Source organism: Heterodontus francisci, chromosome 50, assembly GCF_036365525.1.
Source record: "Heterodontus francisci isolate sHetFra1 chromosome 50, sHetFra1.hap1, whole genome shotgun sequence".
Classification (NCBI taxonomy): Eukaryota; Metazoa; Chordata; class Chondrichthyes; order Heterodontiformes; family Heterodontidae; genus Heterodontus; species Heterodontus francisci.
This window is the reverse complement of record NC_090420.1, coordinates 4,257,426-4,272,034: the sequence shown is the minus strand read 5'-3', so window position 1 is coordinate 4,272,034 and position 14,609 is coordinate 4,257,426.

Here is a 14,609-nt window from a genome sequence, read left to right as displayed (position 1 = left end):
CAGTCTGTGCCCACAAGCAGCGAGACCTGTACAAACTTCAGGATTGACCTGATAAGTGACAAGCAACCTTCTGCCACACAAGTGCTAAACAGTGAACATCTCGATTGAGAGAGAATCAAACCATCTACCTTTTGATATTCAGCAGCATAATCATCACTGAATCCCCCACCATCAACATCTTGGGGGTTACCATTGACCAGAAACTAAACTGGACCAGTCACATCTATGCTGCAGCTATAAGTGCAGGTCAGAGATTAGGAATTCTGCAGCTAGTATCTCGCCTCCTGACACCTCAAATCCTGTCCACCATGTACAAGGCACAAGTCAGGAGTGGGATGGAATACATGCCACTCAACAACACTCAAGAAGCTCAACACCATCCAGGAGAAAGCAGCCCACTTGATCAGCACCTAACCCACCACCTTAAATATTCACTTCCTCCACTACCAGTACACAGTGGCTGCAGTGTGTACCATCTCCATATGCACTGCAGTATCTCGCCAAGTATCCTTCAACAGCACCTTCCAAACCCGTGAACACTACCACCTCGAAGGACAAGGGCAGCAGATGCATGGGAACTCACTCCCTGCAGGTTCCCCTCTAAGTCACTCACCATCCTGACATGGAACTATATCGCCATTTCTTCACTGTTGTTGGGTCAGAATCCGGGAACTCCCTCTCCAGTAGCACTGTGGGTGTTCCTACACCATATGTACTGTAGCAGTTCAAGAAGGCAGCTCACTACCACATTCTCAACGGCAATAGGAATGGGTAATAAATGCTAGACTTATCAGCGATACTCGCGCCCATTAATGAATAAAAAACAAATCACTCTCCACAGATTCCCCACAATCTGGGCTTGGACATTTACTTCAGGAGCACAGAGCTTTATATAACTGCAACATGAGTTCAAATCTTCATATTCCGTTCACTGTTCACATTATTTTTCTACCAGTCCACTAGCTTTTAGCGATTCAGTACTCGGGTCTCTGCGCCTCCGCAGTTTCTATCATCTTACCACTTAACAAAAATCACTCTGATCTATCTTTCGTAGGTACTAGATGACCCCTCATTTTAAACTCCATCTGCCAAAACATTGCTCACTCACTTAATCTATCAAGAAGGTTTGAAAATAAATTTCTTGCCAAAGGATAATGTTCTGCTTCTGCTCCCTCGCCATTTGCTTTTCCCGTTAGTCGTTCACTTGGTGTAAATCCAGAGAAAGTAAAGATGGAAGGAAGGAAGGAGGGGAGGGAAAATCCTGCTCCGTTTCGTGATCCCTATTTGATCTTCATTCCAGTCCAATTTGGGCGAAGAATTCCAATTGTCTGTCTCAATTTTAATAAAGTATAAACAATTCTGGAACCACCGTCAAGACACTGACAAGAACAGGTTTCCAGGCCGACTTTACATTGAAGCTGTAAACAAGAACACAACAGGCATTTGATAAACCAACGACAAGGATGGGATTCAAATCCACGCGTGCACAGCACAATGTTTAGTAGTCCATCGCCTTAACCTCTCAGCCACCACGGTATCTGGCAAGTAATAAAAGCACAACCGTCACCTTCACACAGATCCTGACTGTGCAGCCAGCTGTGTAATGATGGACGTGTCGCTTCTGTAAGTAAATGAAATTTCCATCACATCAGGTCATGGCCTGTTGGGAATGAAGCGGTGTGAAACATTTCCAGACCATCTCCAACACGTTTCTACTCAGTATGAAAACCCACCACGGAAAGACTGGAACATACAATCATTTAATCGCAGCATGATTAACATCACTCAGACACCTAAACCATTTGGTCACTGACGAAGTCATGATGACTTCGAATTTCTCATGAAATGACAACTGAACTAACTGACTGGAAGAATTGCTTCAACTCCACGTGATCAGCGAGGCACAGCATCAGCCGACTTGTCAGGCGGTGTGAACAGATATCACTGCTTCTGATCTTCACCAGAACAGAGAGAGAGATGTAACATTGATCATCAAACAGACTGTGAGAGAATACAACAGAATAAAACACATGGAGAGACACTGTGGAATAACAAATAGATTTGATTGGAATGTTGAATTTTGATTGGAATGGATAAAACAGCAGAAACAGCGGATTAAATTGGGATTCTCATCATTGTATTGATCTGGGACAGAAAAGAGAAACTGATGGAAAGAAGGGAAGGCAGAAGAATGGAATTGTTCAGTGTTTTCAGTTTTTTCACTCGTCCATCAAAGCTGGATAAAAAAAAGTTGCAAAAGTTGCAAATGCTGTCAAAACCTTGGATCGAAGGATGTCCCAACTGTTTAACTGTCTCCTCACTAGGGGATTTCAATCAGTGAGTAATATTATTCTCTATTTTTTTTGTTAAATGAACCCAGACCTGTAACTTGGAGTTAATATCTGTGTTCCGACTCCTGAATAATAAAATTGTGAGTTTCTTGGTATTATCTGGACACCTTTCCTGCTGAAAGAACTAAGAACTCTTTTCTAATTTACGCAATACTATATACACACTCATCAACCCTCCTCAGCTAGCATCCTTGGTGCTGCTCTCTCTTCTCCCAAACCTCATCCCATGTGACTGTTACATCATCACTTTGACAGTGGGAGAGGTTGATCCCACTGTCTTCAGCATTAACCATTTACATCCTTATCCTCCACGGTGAATCAAAATAAAATGGTTAGAGGGAACTTCCTTCATTTATCGAAACACCAACAGCTGCCAGTTGTGAACCAACTCAAAACCATCAGAGAGAGAGAGAGAGAGAGACTGTCAGAGAACTTCCTGCATCCAGTCCTGACCCTGTCACGCTCAGCAGTTGCTCACCCAGACCCCACTCTCATCAACACTGAACATTGTCACTGAGACCCTTCAAATAATGTTTATAAAAGGCAGAAAAATTCAAAGTTCATCGCAGCTGGATTGATTGAAACTAAGTTTAATATCTTCTTACCACTAGGTAACCACATGAGAAAGTCCTTCAATCATTAGCATAAATTATCAGCTGTAAGAATGTTTGTCATTGGGTTGAATCATTTCTGTGAGAGGAATGTTCCAGCATCATAACCCAGGGGAACGTGCTGACTGAGTAGTGTCTTCATCTCTTCTGGGCAGTCGGACAGTTCACCCTTCATTATGCTCTGATTCACTTTCCCAAAGCGGATCTACAGATTCTCAAATCTGGAGACTGGGTTTTCTTATTCGGTTCCTTTTGATTTTTCTTGCTCCTGAATGATAATATATTCCAACCTTGGATCAACCTTGCGTTGTGTCCCAGTCTCGGTTAAAAGCGACACATAATGGCACCAACACTCTGAAACATACAACATGGTCACACTCTGCTTCAGTGAGATTAATGTTGAGGCGGTTTCACGTCAAATGCAATTGTGAACAAATTTCTCTCGTGGAAATTGTGGGTGATTTGAGTATTTGCACTGAATTTCTGTGCAAGGAGGGACAGTTTCAAATAGCCATTCCCAAATCACTTCTTTCACAAAGACAAAGACTGTGCTGTCTTAACGTGTCACTCAACTTCACAAACAAATTTGAACTCGAAGTTCTGGGGAAGACAGAGATGTGAATGATTGACAGAGTAATGTTTAAATCATAACTTTCCGTTTCTTCACTGCAGTGAGGCTTTTTTGGGGTTTGAAGTTAGGTTCTGCTGTTTATTGGACAGAGGCTTTAACCAACTAAGCGACAGGGCAAAATCTCAAACACATCCTTTCCTGGAGTTACAGGTTATTGCAGGACTATCTGTCTCTGGGTTCTTTCTGAATCCACAAGGTTGCAGATCTTTGTGAGTGGGAGACATGGAGATATGCTTCAAGGATTTCCCTGTAAATTATTCATATCTCCATCTTTTCCTGAACTTTGAACAAACACATTACTGTGGGAATCACACACATCTGGCCCTCACATTCGTCCACTAAACATTGAAAGGTGACAGTTTTTATTGTGAGGGGATCCATTTATTCAGACACATCTTGATCGGGACGTGTTTCACACATGTGATGTTTTTGTATATTATGTTTATGATGTAATATTGCAAATAAACAATTCTTTGCACTTGTCGCATTTGGTCTCCATTTTCTCTGCTGATGCCCCCTGAATATATTCGAGAAAATGGTGATGAGGATGAGATGAAAGTCTGTAAATATAGGCAGCAAACAGCACCACGGACTGCAGTGAACAAGAACAGCCAGCTGCTGGTGACCTACCTGCTCAGATGGTGGAGATTTTGGGTGGATTGTGTGAAGTCTGTGCTACAGACTGTCTCCTCAGTTGAATGAGATGCCCGAGGGTAAAGCATGGCTACCCGACCCGACTCCGACCAGACCCGATGACATGTGTCAGGTTCGGATCGGGTCTCTCTTCCATGTCCGGCATTCGGGTTCGTGACGGGTTGGGCTGGAGGCGGACACAGTGCTGCCTTGCTCAGGGAGGGAACTTCTGCATGATTCCGCAGGAATAGCCAGCTTTCAGAATGGAGGATCACAACATTTGGACAAGGTATGTTTGATATAATTAACTTTATTATGGTAGTCGGGTCGGGTCGGGTCGGGTCGGGTCGGGTGCGGGAAAAAAATCAAAGGACTCGGGCCCGGGTCAGGTTCAGGTTGGATGTGGTCAGGTCGGACCGGGTCGGGTTTCAATTTCATAAACGAGCAGGCCTTTACCGCAGGGTCTTCGTGTGCATCAGATTCAAAGTGATTATTTGGGACAATATGGCTGCACCCAAGGGATACATCAGAAGGCTCGGAACTTATGAGAGGGCTCGAGAACCATTCAGTTCATATATTGAAAGAATGGACATGTTTTTCAGAGCTAATAACATTTTGAAACTTGAAGGTGAAAGTGAAGAGGTCGAGACTTAGAATAAGGCAATTCTTGAGGGCAAGAAAGTAATTTTGCGAATGTAAATTATCCTGGAAGTGCATTACATGCTAACAAATCTTCCTGCTCCCATCAAGGCAAAATATGTGAATTCAAAACAATCATCACCAAGTTGGATGAACATTTTAACCCTAAGCCACTGGAGATCCGGCAAGCTAGAAATTTGGAACCAGAAAGCAGAAAAGTAGTGAAATAGTTGGTGAGTACATTGTGGAACTGAAGAATTTATCACTACATTGCAACTTTGGCACATTCTTAGACGGTACATTACGAGACAGATTTGTGCTTATATTGGTGGATGAGAAAAGATACTAAACACGCAAAATCCTACATTTCAGCTAGCGTGTAAGATTGCTCTCTCCATGGAGATAGCATCAAAGAATGCTGGAGAATTTCGTCTTATGCCAGTGACAGTCACACACTTCAGGAGAAGATAAAAAAAAATGTCAAAATGGGCTTTCACATGGCAGATAAAATTTTACACAGAGAAGTGTAAAGTGATAAAGTTTGGGAGGAAGAATGAGAAAATGTGCACCAATCTGAGAAGGTTTGAAAATGTTGCTAAAAGCAAACAGGACACTTGGCTTTATTCATAGAGGCATATAGTAAAAGCAAATAAGTTACACTAAACCTTTATAAAACACTGGGGCTGAATGGCCTACTCCTGCACCTCCACAGAAAGCTTCCACTCCAGGCTCGGACACCCTCTTCAGGATCACTCTCCATACATCCTGCCACTCCATGCACGGTTATCTCCCTCAGGATCAGATCACAGCTCCACAGTCCTGCCACATCCAGTCGTGAATGGTGGTGGATAATTTAATAACTAACAAGATGAGGAGGCTCCAAAAACACCCACATCCTCAATGATGGTGGTGCTGAGCACGTCAGTGCAAAAGGCAAAACTGAAGCATTTGCAACCATCTTCAGTCAGAAATATTAAGTGTATTTGATCTGTGCTAATTTCAGCTCCTCATGCTCGCTGGTGCCTTGATCCTCTGGTGCTAATTTCAGAGTAAATCATGCAGCTTGACAATTGGAGCCAAAGAAAAAGACACAGGAGAGGTTGAAAGTGCCAAAACCTGGGATTGAACCAAGAACTGCGATTTTTAGTGCAATACAAATCCAGCTGATCTATTTCAGCCACACACTAAAACCAGCCTTCGCTCATTGCTTTGGAAGACAATATTTACATTCAAGTGTTTGTCAAAATTTACAGAACACAACATGAGTAATATTTCCCATTGTTTTCTCAGCACTGATGGAATGTGAAGCGGGAGACAGCCAGAAGTCCCACTGATCCACACTGACCCAGAGCTGAGAGTGAAATGAGATAAAGTTCAATCTTTAGCAGCGAGACGCTGGAGAGACGCGAGAGTCCTGAATCAAGGAGAGACTTTCTGATATAGTAAAAGCAAAATACTGCATATGCTGGAAATCTGAAATAAAAACAAAGGTGCTGGAAATACTCAGCAGGTCTGGCAGCATCTGTGGAGAGAGAAACAGAGTTAAAGTTTCAAGTCTGTGACCTTTCACCAGAACTGCCAAAGGTTAGAAAAGAATTAGGTTTTAAACAAGTGAAGGAGAGGTGCCTGTGGGAGAGAACAAAGGGGAAGGGTTTTGATAGGGCAGAGTGCAGAAAAGATTAAATAACAAAGTTGTCCTGGGACAAAGGCAAAGAGTCCGTTAATGCTTGTGGTCAAAGACAAAGCATTTGTCCAGAGAGAGTGTTAATAGCAGAATAATGAGCAGCTCTGACTACATGAAAAACAAGCACATGGTTTTAAACACACTGTGTTTTGTGCTCCCCCTTTTGTGAATCCTTGTTCACAGCTTTCCAATTATAATGCAAAGAAATGAACACAAACAGGCTTTCTTTGGTTTAAAGAAGAAAAGTGCAACTTATTAAACTTGCTTAAACTTTAATACGGTTCATGCCGACAGATATACGATGCACCCATGCTAGCATGCACACGTGATATACAGATGCAGCTAGGGACAGAAAAAATAAAAGATAAAGTGGAACAGTTTGAGGCATTATCTTGTTAATGTGCTTCGAGCTCACGGTATGGCACATTTGTAGGTATTTCTTGCATTTCGTAGGGCCCAGTATTCTACTTAAACCTTGTACATGTTGGAGACTTTTCTCTCTTTGAGATTCACATGTTTTCACAAGGTTCAGTTCTGTGGGAAAGAGATGGAGGCAGGCAGGACTGGAGAGCGTCTGCCCCATCCGGGAGCACATGTTGTTCTGAGTTCAAATCTGTGGCAAGTTCAAAAAACCAACAGCCAACTAGTCATGTGACTAAAACTGGTCTGACCACTTCTGCTGTGTATTGGGGAAGCAAAAGACTGCGTCCCTTTGTTTCAATACTGTTTGTTACTATGCAAATTTCTTTCCAGTCAGGCGCTTGCAATTTTAAGTTTTAATGTTCATGTGGCAAAATCATGTGTGCCTCAGTCTTGGCAGGTGGGTTGGCTGGGTTTGCCTGACACCAGTCATGTTCTGAGGTTATTGAACTCAAGGTTCAGTCCACAAGGCTGTGGAGTGACGAATCGAAAGATTAGGTGCTGTTCCTCGAGCTTGCGTTGATGTTCACTGGAACACTGGAGCAGGCCAAAGACAGAAATGTTGACATGAGAGCAGGGGGAAGAGTTGAAATGGCAAGCAACCAGAAGCTCAGGGTCATGCTTTCGGACTGAGTGGAGGTATTCTACAAAGCGGTCAGCTAATCTGCGTTTGGTCTCCCCAATTTAGAGAAGACCGCATTGTGAACAGATAATACAGGACACTAAATTGAAAGAAGTACATGTAAATCGCTGCTTCACCTGAAAGGGGTGTTTGGGGCCTTGGATAGTGAGGAGAGAGGAGGTAAAAGGGAAGCTATTACACTTCCTGCGATTGAATGGGAAGGTGCCGTGGGAAGGGGACGAGGTATTGGGGATAATGGAGGAGTGGACCAGAGTGTTGCAGAGGGAACGAACCTTTCGGAATGCTGACAGGGGAGGGGAAGATGCATTTGGTGGTGGCATCACGCTGGAGGTGGTGGAAATGGCGGAGGATAATCCTTTGGATGTGGAGGCAGGTGGGGTGGAAAGTAAGGACAAGGGGAAACCCGTGGCGTTTCTGGGAGGGATGGGAAGAGGGGAGGGCAGATGTGTGGGAAATGGACCAGACACACTCCTTGAACTTTCTGCTGACGAAGTCTGAAAAAGGGAAGAACAACCACACAACAAGGGTCTCAAATCGAAGACCCTGGGATTAAAAGTCTCATGCTCTACCAACTGAACTAACAAGGCATGATACAGTACTTCCACTCTGTCTGTTATTGGACGGATGCAGCTGTTGGCTCCACCCCAAGGGCGGGCGTTTGTTCCACCAACCATGAAGCAGCTTCCTATCAATTCCCAAAATTATCATCTCCAACAAGAGAGAATCTAACTATCTCCCCTTGACATTCAATGGCATTGTCATTGCTGAATCCCTCACGATCAACATCCTGGGGGTTACCAATGAACAGAAACTGAATTGGAACAGCCATATAAATACCATAGCTTCAAGAGCAGGTCAGAGGCTGGGAATTCTACTGTGAATCACTCACGTCCTGTCCACCATCTCCAAGACACAAGTCAGGAGTGTGATGAAAGGCTCCTCACTTGCCTGGATGAGTGCAGCTCCAACAACACCAAAGAAGCTCAACACCATCCAGGACAAAACAGCTCACTTGATCAGCACGCCATCCACCACGACCTCGACCACCTATATGGACATTGGATGAATGGCAACACCACCATCTGCAAGTTCCCCTCCAAACTACACACCATCCTGACTTGGAACTATATCATGATTCCTTCACTGTCACTGGATCAACATCCTGGAACTCCCTTCCTAACAGCACGTATTGCAACGGCTCAAAAAGGCGGCTCACCACCACCTTCCCAATGGCATTTAGGGATGGGCAATAAATGCTGGCTTTGCCAGCAATGCCCACATCCCATGAAAGAATAAAAAAGAGATTTGCCACAATGGTAGCTGGGTGAGGGATTTCAGTTATGTGGAGAGATTGGAGAAGCTGGGGTTGTTCTCCTTGCAGCAGAGAAAGTTCAGAAGAGATTTGACACATTTGTTCAAAATCATTTTAAATAAGGCGAAACTGTATCCAGTGGTAAAAGGGTCAGTAAGCAGAGGACACAGATATCAGGTGATTGGCAGAAGAACCAGAGGTGACATGAGGAAGCATTTTTTACACAGCGACGTGTTGTGATAAAGAAAGAAAAGACTTGTATTTATATCGCACCTTTCAAGACCACTGGATATATCAAAGCAGTTTGCAGACAATGAAATACATTTGAAGTGTAATCACTGTTGTAATGTCAGAAATGCAGCAGCTAATACCCACAAACAGCAATGTGATAATGACCAACTGATCTGATTGAGGGGCAAATATTGATCACAACACCAGGGAGAATTGCTCTTCACTTGTTTGAAATTGCAGCATGGGATCTTTTACATTCACCCAAACATGCAGACCAGGTCTTGGTTTAACATCACACCTGACAGGCAGCACCTTCAACACCCTCAGTGCTGTACTGGAGTGTCAGCTATGAAATCTGAACCCAGAAGCTTGTGATTTCGAGGTGAGTGTGACCAACTGAGCCACAGCTTTTACCTGAGTCTCAATCCTTCTACCAACAGTTTCTCTATATCCGGTCTGTCACAGCCCCTCATGATTGTGAGCACCTCTATCAAATCTCCTCTCTAAGGAGAACAACCCCAGCTTCTCCAATCTATCCACATAACTGAAATCCTAACCACACGTTGCAGAAAGGAATTTTTCCTCATGTTCCTTCTGGTTTTGTGAGTCACCTTAAATCTGTAACCTTCGTTATTGACCGTTCAGCAGTTAGAAACAGTTCCTCAGTATTTACTCTACCTCAAACCTTCAAGGAAGCTCTGCAAAGTAACTGAAAATCAAGTTGTCAGAAGTGGGTTTTAAACTCATGCCTCCAGTGAAAGCTGCAACCTGAACAGAGAAGCTGAAACCGCTCAGTCACCTCAACTGTTCAGATCTTTTTGACCTCGTCATCACTTCTGTACTTTGAAAGGTTCACTCAGTTCAGGAACTTGTTCAATGTTACTGGAATGCTCAGTGACTGGGATATTAACTCCCCCGGGTTTTCCTGAGCTTGTTCTCGGTGGTTGGGGATGTTTGTCCTGGGCTGTGGAATCTTGCATCCCGGTAATGGACATTAACCCACTGATTGAATCTGTATTCACTGCTTTCCGCTGGTGCTGGGTAATTGCAGAGTGTGGGGCTGGAATGTTGCTGCTTGTCCCGGCCTCACTCATTCTGGGAAAGAGTGAATAATTGATGCGTCTGTGTCTGTATCTGAAATGTGACTTCGATCTGCTGTTATTAACCGAGGCAGCGCTGCAGAAGGATACGTTAATAATCTCTCACTAATCAACTGCAAACAGTCAGAATGTGTAACTTTGAGCAGCACTTTCTGCACCGTCAGGGCTGGAAAGTTGAGGGAGGGAGAGACACTGTCTGTATCTGAGTGTATACAGCACTGTATAGAGAAAGAGCCAATATACCGGGGCTGAGACACAGTGCATCTTTTCACATTTAATCACAATAATATCCACAGTCAGGAGCTGAAAATGATGAAAAACCAAATAGCAAGAGCAAAAGTAAGAAAACTAAGCAATTATAGATCAGCTGATAAGCTTTCTCTGTGTTACCTGGTAGTCTACTGTTTTATATTCAATGCTTTCTCCACTGTGGCCAGGCAATGGTTTCTTCTCAAGGGCTGAATATTAACAAAACTTCTTAGAATTTAAATCTTTGAAAATTATTTCCATGGAGCTAATGGCGAAAAGTCAAATAACTGCATCAATTGTAGGAGAGTTGGTTCGTGATGACATGGATGCGTCTGCAGTGTGCAAGACCAGACTGTTTCGATAGATTCACAATGAATGTTCGACCCTTCATTTGTAACAGTAAAACTGATAGTGCTCAATGGTTGCAGCAACTTGAAGATTTAACTCATTAACACCCTGCTTTAGGGTAATCTAGAAAGAACATCACCCAGCTCTGTCAGTTAGTGTGCTTGTTTGTTAACCCACAATTTGTTGGTTTGAGCACATAAAAGGATGAGGCTTTGTTAACTTAAACTCTTCTACATCTGCTGTATTACTCTTGCTGTTGATTCTTCAAAGATAAGATTAATCAAGACTTTCTTTGTGAAATCCATGCTGACTGTGCTTTATTATATTTTCATTTTCATATGTATTTTCTACTTTTGGGGATTACAGGATATTGTCTTTTTTATTTATTTTATTTTTATTTATTGCATTTATTACCCATCCCTAATTCCCTGGAGAAGGTGGTGGTGAGCTGCCTTCTTGAACCAATGCAGTCGATGTGATGCTGTTCGGAAGGGAGTTCCAGCAACAGTGAGGGAACAGTGATATATTTCCAATTCAGGATGTTGTCTGGCTTAGAGGGGAACTTGCAGGTGGTGGTGTTCCCATGCATCTGCTGCCCTTGTCCTTATAGGTAGTAGAAGTCACGGGTTTGGAAGGTGCTGTCTAAGGAGGCTTGCTGCAGTGCATCTTGTGGATGGTGCACACTGCTGCCACAGTGCATCGGTGATGGAGAGAGTGAATATTGTGAATGAGGTGCCAATCAAGTGGGCTGCTTTGTCCTAGATGGCGTTGAGCTTCTGAAGTGTTGTTGGAGCTGAAACTATCCAGGCAAGTGGAGAGTATTCCATCATACTCCTGACTTGTGCCATATAGATAGTGGCCAGGCTTTGGGGAGTCAGGAGGTGAGTTACTCGCCGCAGGATTCCTCGTCTCTGACCTGTTCTTGTAGCCATGATATTTATATGGCTACTGCAGTTCATTTTCTGGTCAATGGTAACCCCCAGGATGTTGATAGTGGGGGATTCAGCAAACGTAATGCTGTTGAACGTCAAGGGGAGATGGTTCGGTTCTCTCTTGTTTGAGATAGTCATTGCCTGGGACTTGTGTGACTCGAATGTGAAATATCCTTATTGTAGGGTATTGTATTGTACTGTACAGTGACTACACTTGGAAAGTCCTTCATTGGCTGTAAAAGGCTTTACAAAGTCCTGTGGTCGTGAAATGCATGTGTTGCTTTTTCCATTGTTACCAGTGTCATTTTGATCAAAAGATAGGATTCGTGAGCACAAATGTTAAATCAATGTTGATTCAAATAATGTAAAGGCACCTATATTCTTGCACTATACTTAATAATCTCCATCTTCCTATCCTTACCAAGTACAATGTCTTTGACTCTGAAATTGATTCCACAATCTCAGTCCCTCAGACAATTTCAACCCAGTTCTGATGAAAGGTCACAGACCAGAAACGTTAACTCTGTTTCTCTCTCCACAGATGCTGTCAGACCTGCTGAGTATTTCCAGCATTTTCTGTTTTTATTTCAGATTTCCAGTAACTGCAGTATTTTGCTTCTGTGTTACTTTGAAAGTTAAAACTTACCCACCTGTTTACAATTCACACTGGGGTCTGCCATGAAATGATTCTGTATAATGTTGATGTAATGAATACAGACTCTGAGCACAGAGCTTCCTGTGGGGAATTGGGGATATGAAAACCAGCAGACTCTGCAGGAATTTCCACTGGGAGCACAAATTCACAAAATCTACCTTTTATATATCGATTCATTTTGATTGCCCTTCTGGAAAATTATTTTGAAACAATTTAAACATCAACCCACAGCTCCATGACTGCGTCAATTATGAGGTCATCCTCTGACAGGTCATGTGACAGCTGGAGCCACAAGACATCAGAACAAGATTTGTGACTGGATTAAAACCCGGAATCCTGTCACAATGGCTTTTCAAATAAAGCTGTTGCTGTTTGAAAACACAGCAGTTAAACTTTCTGCCTGACCATGAGGGGAGCGAGGGAGAAATGTACAAAACTCAATCCTTCAACAAAATAGTTCGTAAACCATTAATATAGAAATCTTGTGAGGATTCATATGCAGTAGAGAAACAAGCAGAATACAGAAAGTACAAAGAACTCTGAAAAGGGAAATTAGATCAGCAAGAGAGTGTGTGAGAAAAGATGAGCAGGTCACATAACTGGGAACACTGAAGTCTTTTACCAACATATGGACAGTCAATGAAAGGGTGGGTCAATTAGGAGATCCTGTGGAGGCAGAGAGCGTGCCTGAGGCACTAATTAAGTACATTGCATCTGTCACAAAACAAGCAGATTGTGCAAATGTCACAGTAAAGGAGGAGGATGTGGAGAAATTGGAGGGGATGAAAATAGATAAAGAGGAGATACTTACAAGGTTGGCAGTGCTCATAGTAGAAAAGTCACTCGGTCTGGATGGGCTGCATCCTGGGTTGCTGAGGGAATTAAGGGTGGAAATAGTGGAGACTTGAACCACAATCTTTCAATCCTCCTTGAATATGGGAATGATGCCAGAGGACTGGAGGATGCAGGTAAGCTTACATAGTTCGATCTCAGTTTAACTTAACCATTTTTATAATGTATCTGTTGTAATAACTAATAAGGTCAAGGAAGCCATTTTATAATTAACACATGACCGAAGGAGCCATTTTGTGTTCAGTACTAACGTTTATATCCTGTATAATTAATGAGTAGCTACCCATCATGAAACAGATGATTGTAAAGGTAATGAACCTTGATTGAGTTATAAATAATGAATCAATAATCATTTTAGAGAGAATGGGTTTTCATTTAAAGTTAGTTCAATCTAATTACTGTGAGTTTCTGTGTCTGTGTGGGAAAGGGCAGTTTCAGCGAAACGTATTCAAACAATGGACCTTTCTAGGACACCTGATAAAACCCATGGTATGGTACATAGTGACCTTCAACAGTCTCGATTTAATGAATAGGAAACTTGTTTCAGATCAGATTGGGAGACAGTGTGAAACCACTCCATTGTACTCATGTCTGAGATTCTGAGGACAGGTGACTGTTCGTGGAAGACATCATTAAGAACTTATTAAATGTACCTAGCAACAGCTCGGACCTTATTTTACAAGGTGGTGTGATGGCCATCCAGGGGTTAAAAGGAGGGAGCTTGTAAGGTTTCAGTGTGCAGGAACACTGGAAGACCTCAGGGGTAAAGGCTCAGATCATCAACCAAGTTCTCCACCTGATGAGGGATCCAGGCTGGACAAAGAGGACCGTGACACTCTGAGACCAAGCTCGATCTGTCCACACACCTGCGAGAGCTGTAAAGTTATATAGTCCAAGTTTGTTCGAGATAATTTTGCTTTCAATTATTAAGCACTATTTTCCTCTCAATAAAAGTTCTGGACTTATTAATCAAGTTTCCTGTTGCTTTAATTGGTTAAAGTCATTCCCAAAGAGATTGTCCACAATAGACTTTCCAGAATTAAAAGATAAGTCTGCAAGGATTGCTAATTTTACAGCCCTGTTTAAAATGAGAGATAAACCCAGGAACTACAGACCAGTTAGTCTAATGTCGGTGGTGGGGAAACTTTTGGAGACAAATATCCAGGAGAAAAATAACTGTCACTTGGTAGAACATGGGCTAATAAATGACAGCCAGTACAGATTGGTTAACAGAAGATTGTGTCTGAAATAATTAATTAATTTCTTTGATGAAGTTTCACAGAGAGTTGACCAGGGTAGTGAGGTTGATGGTGTGTGT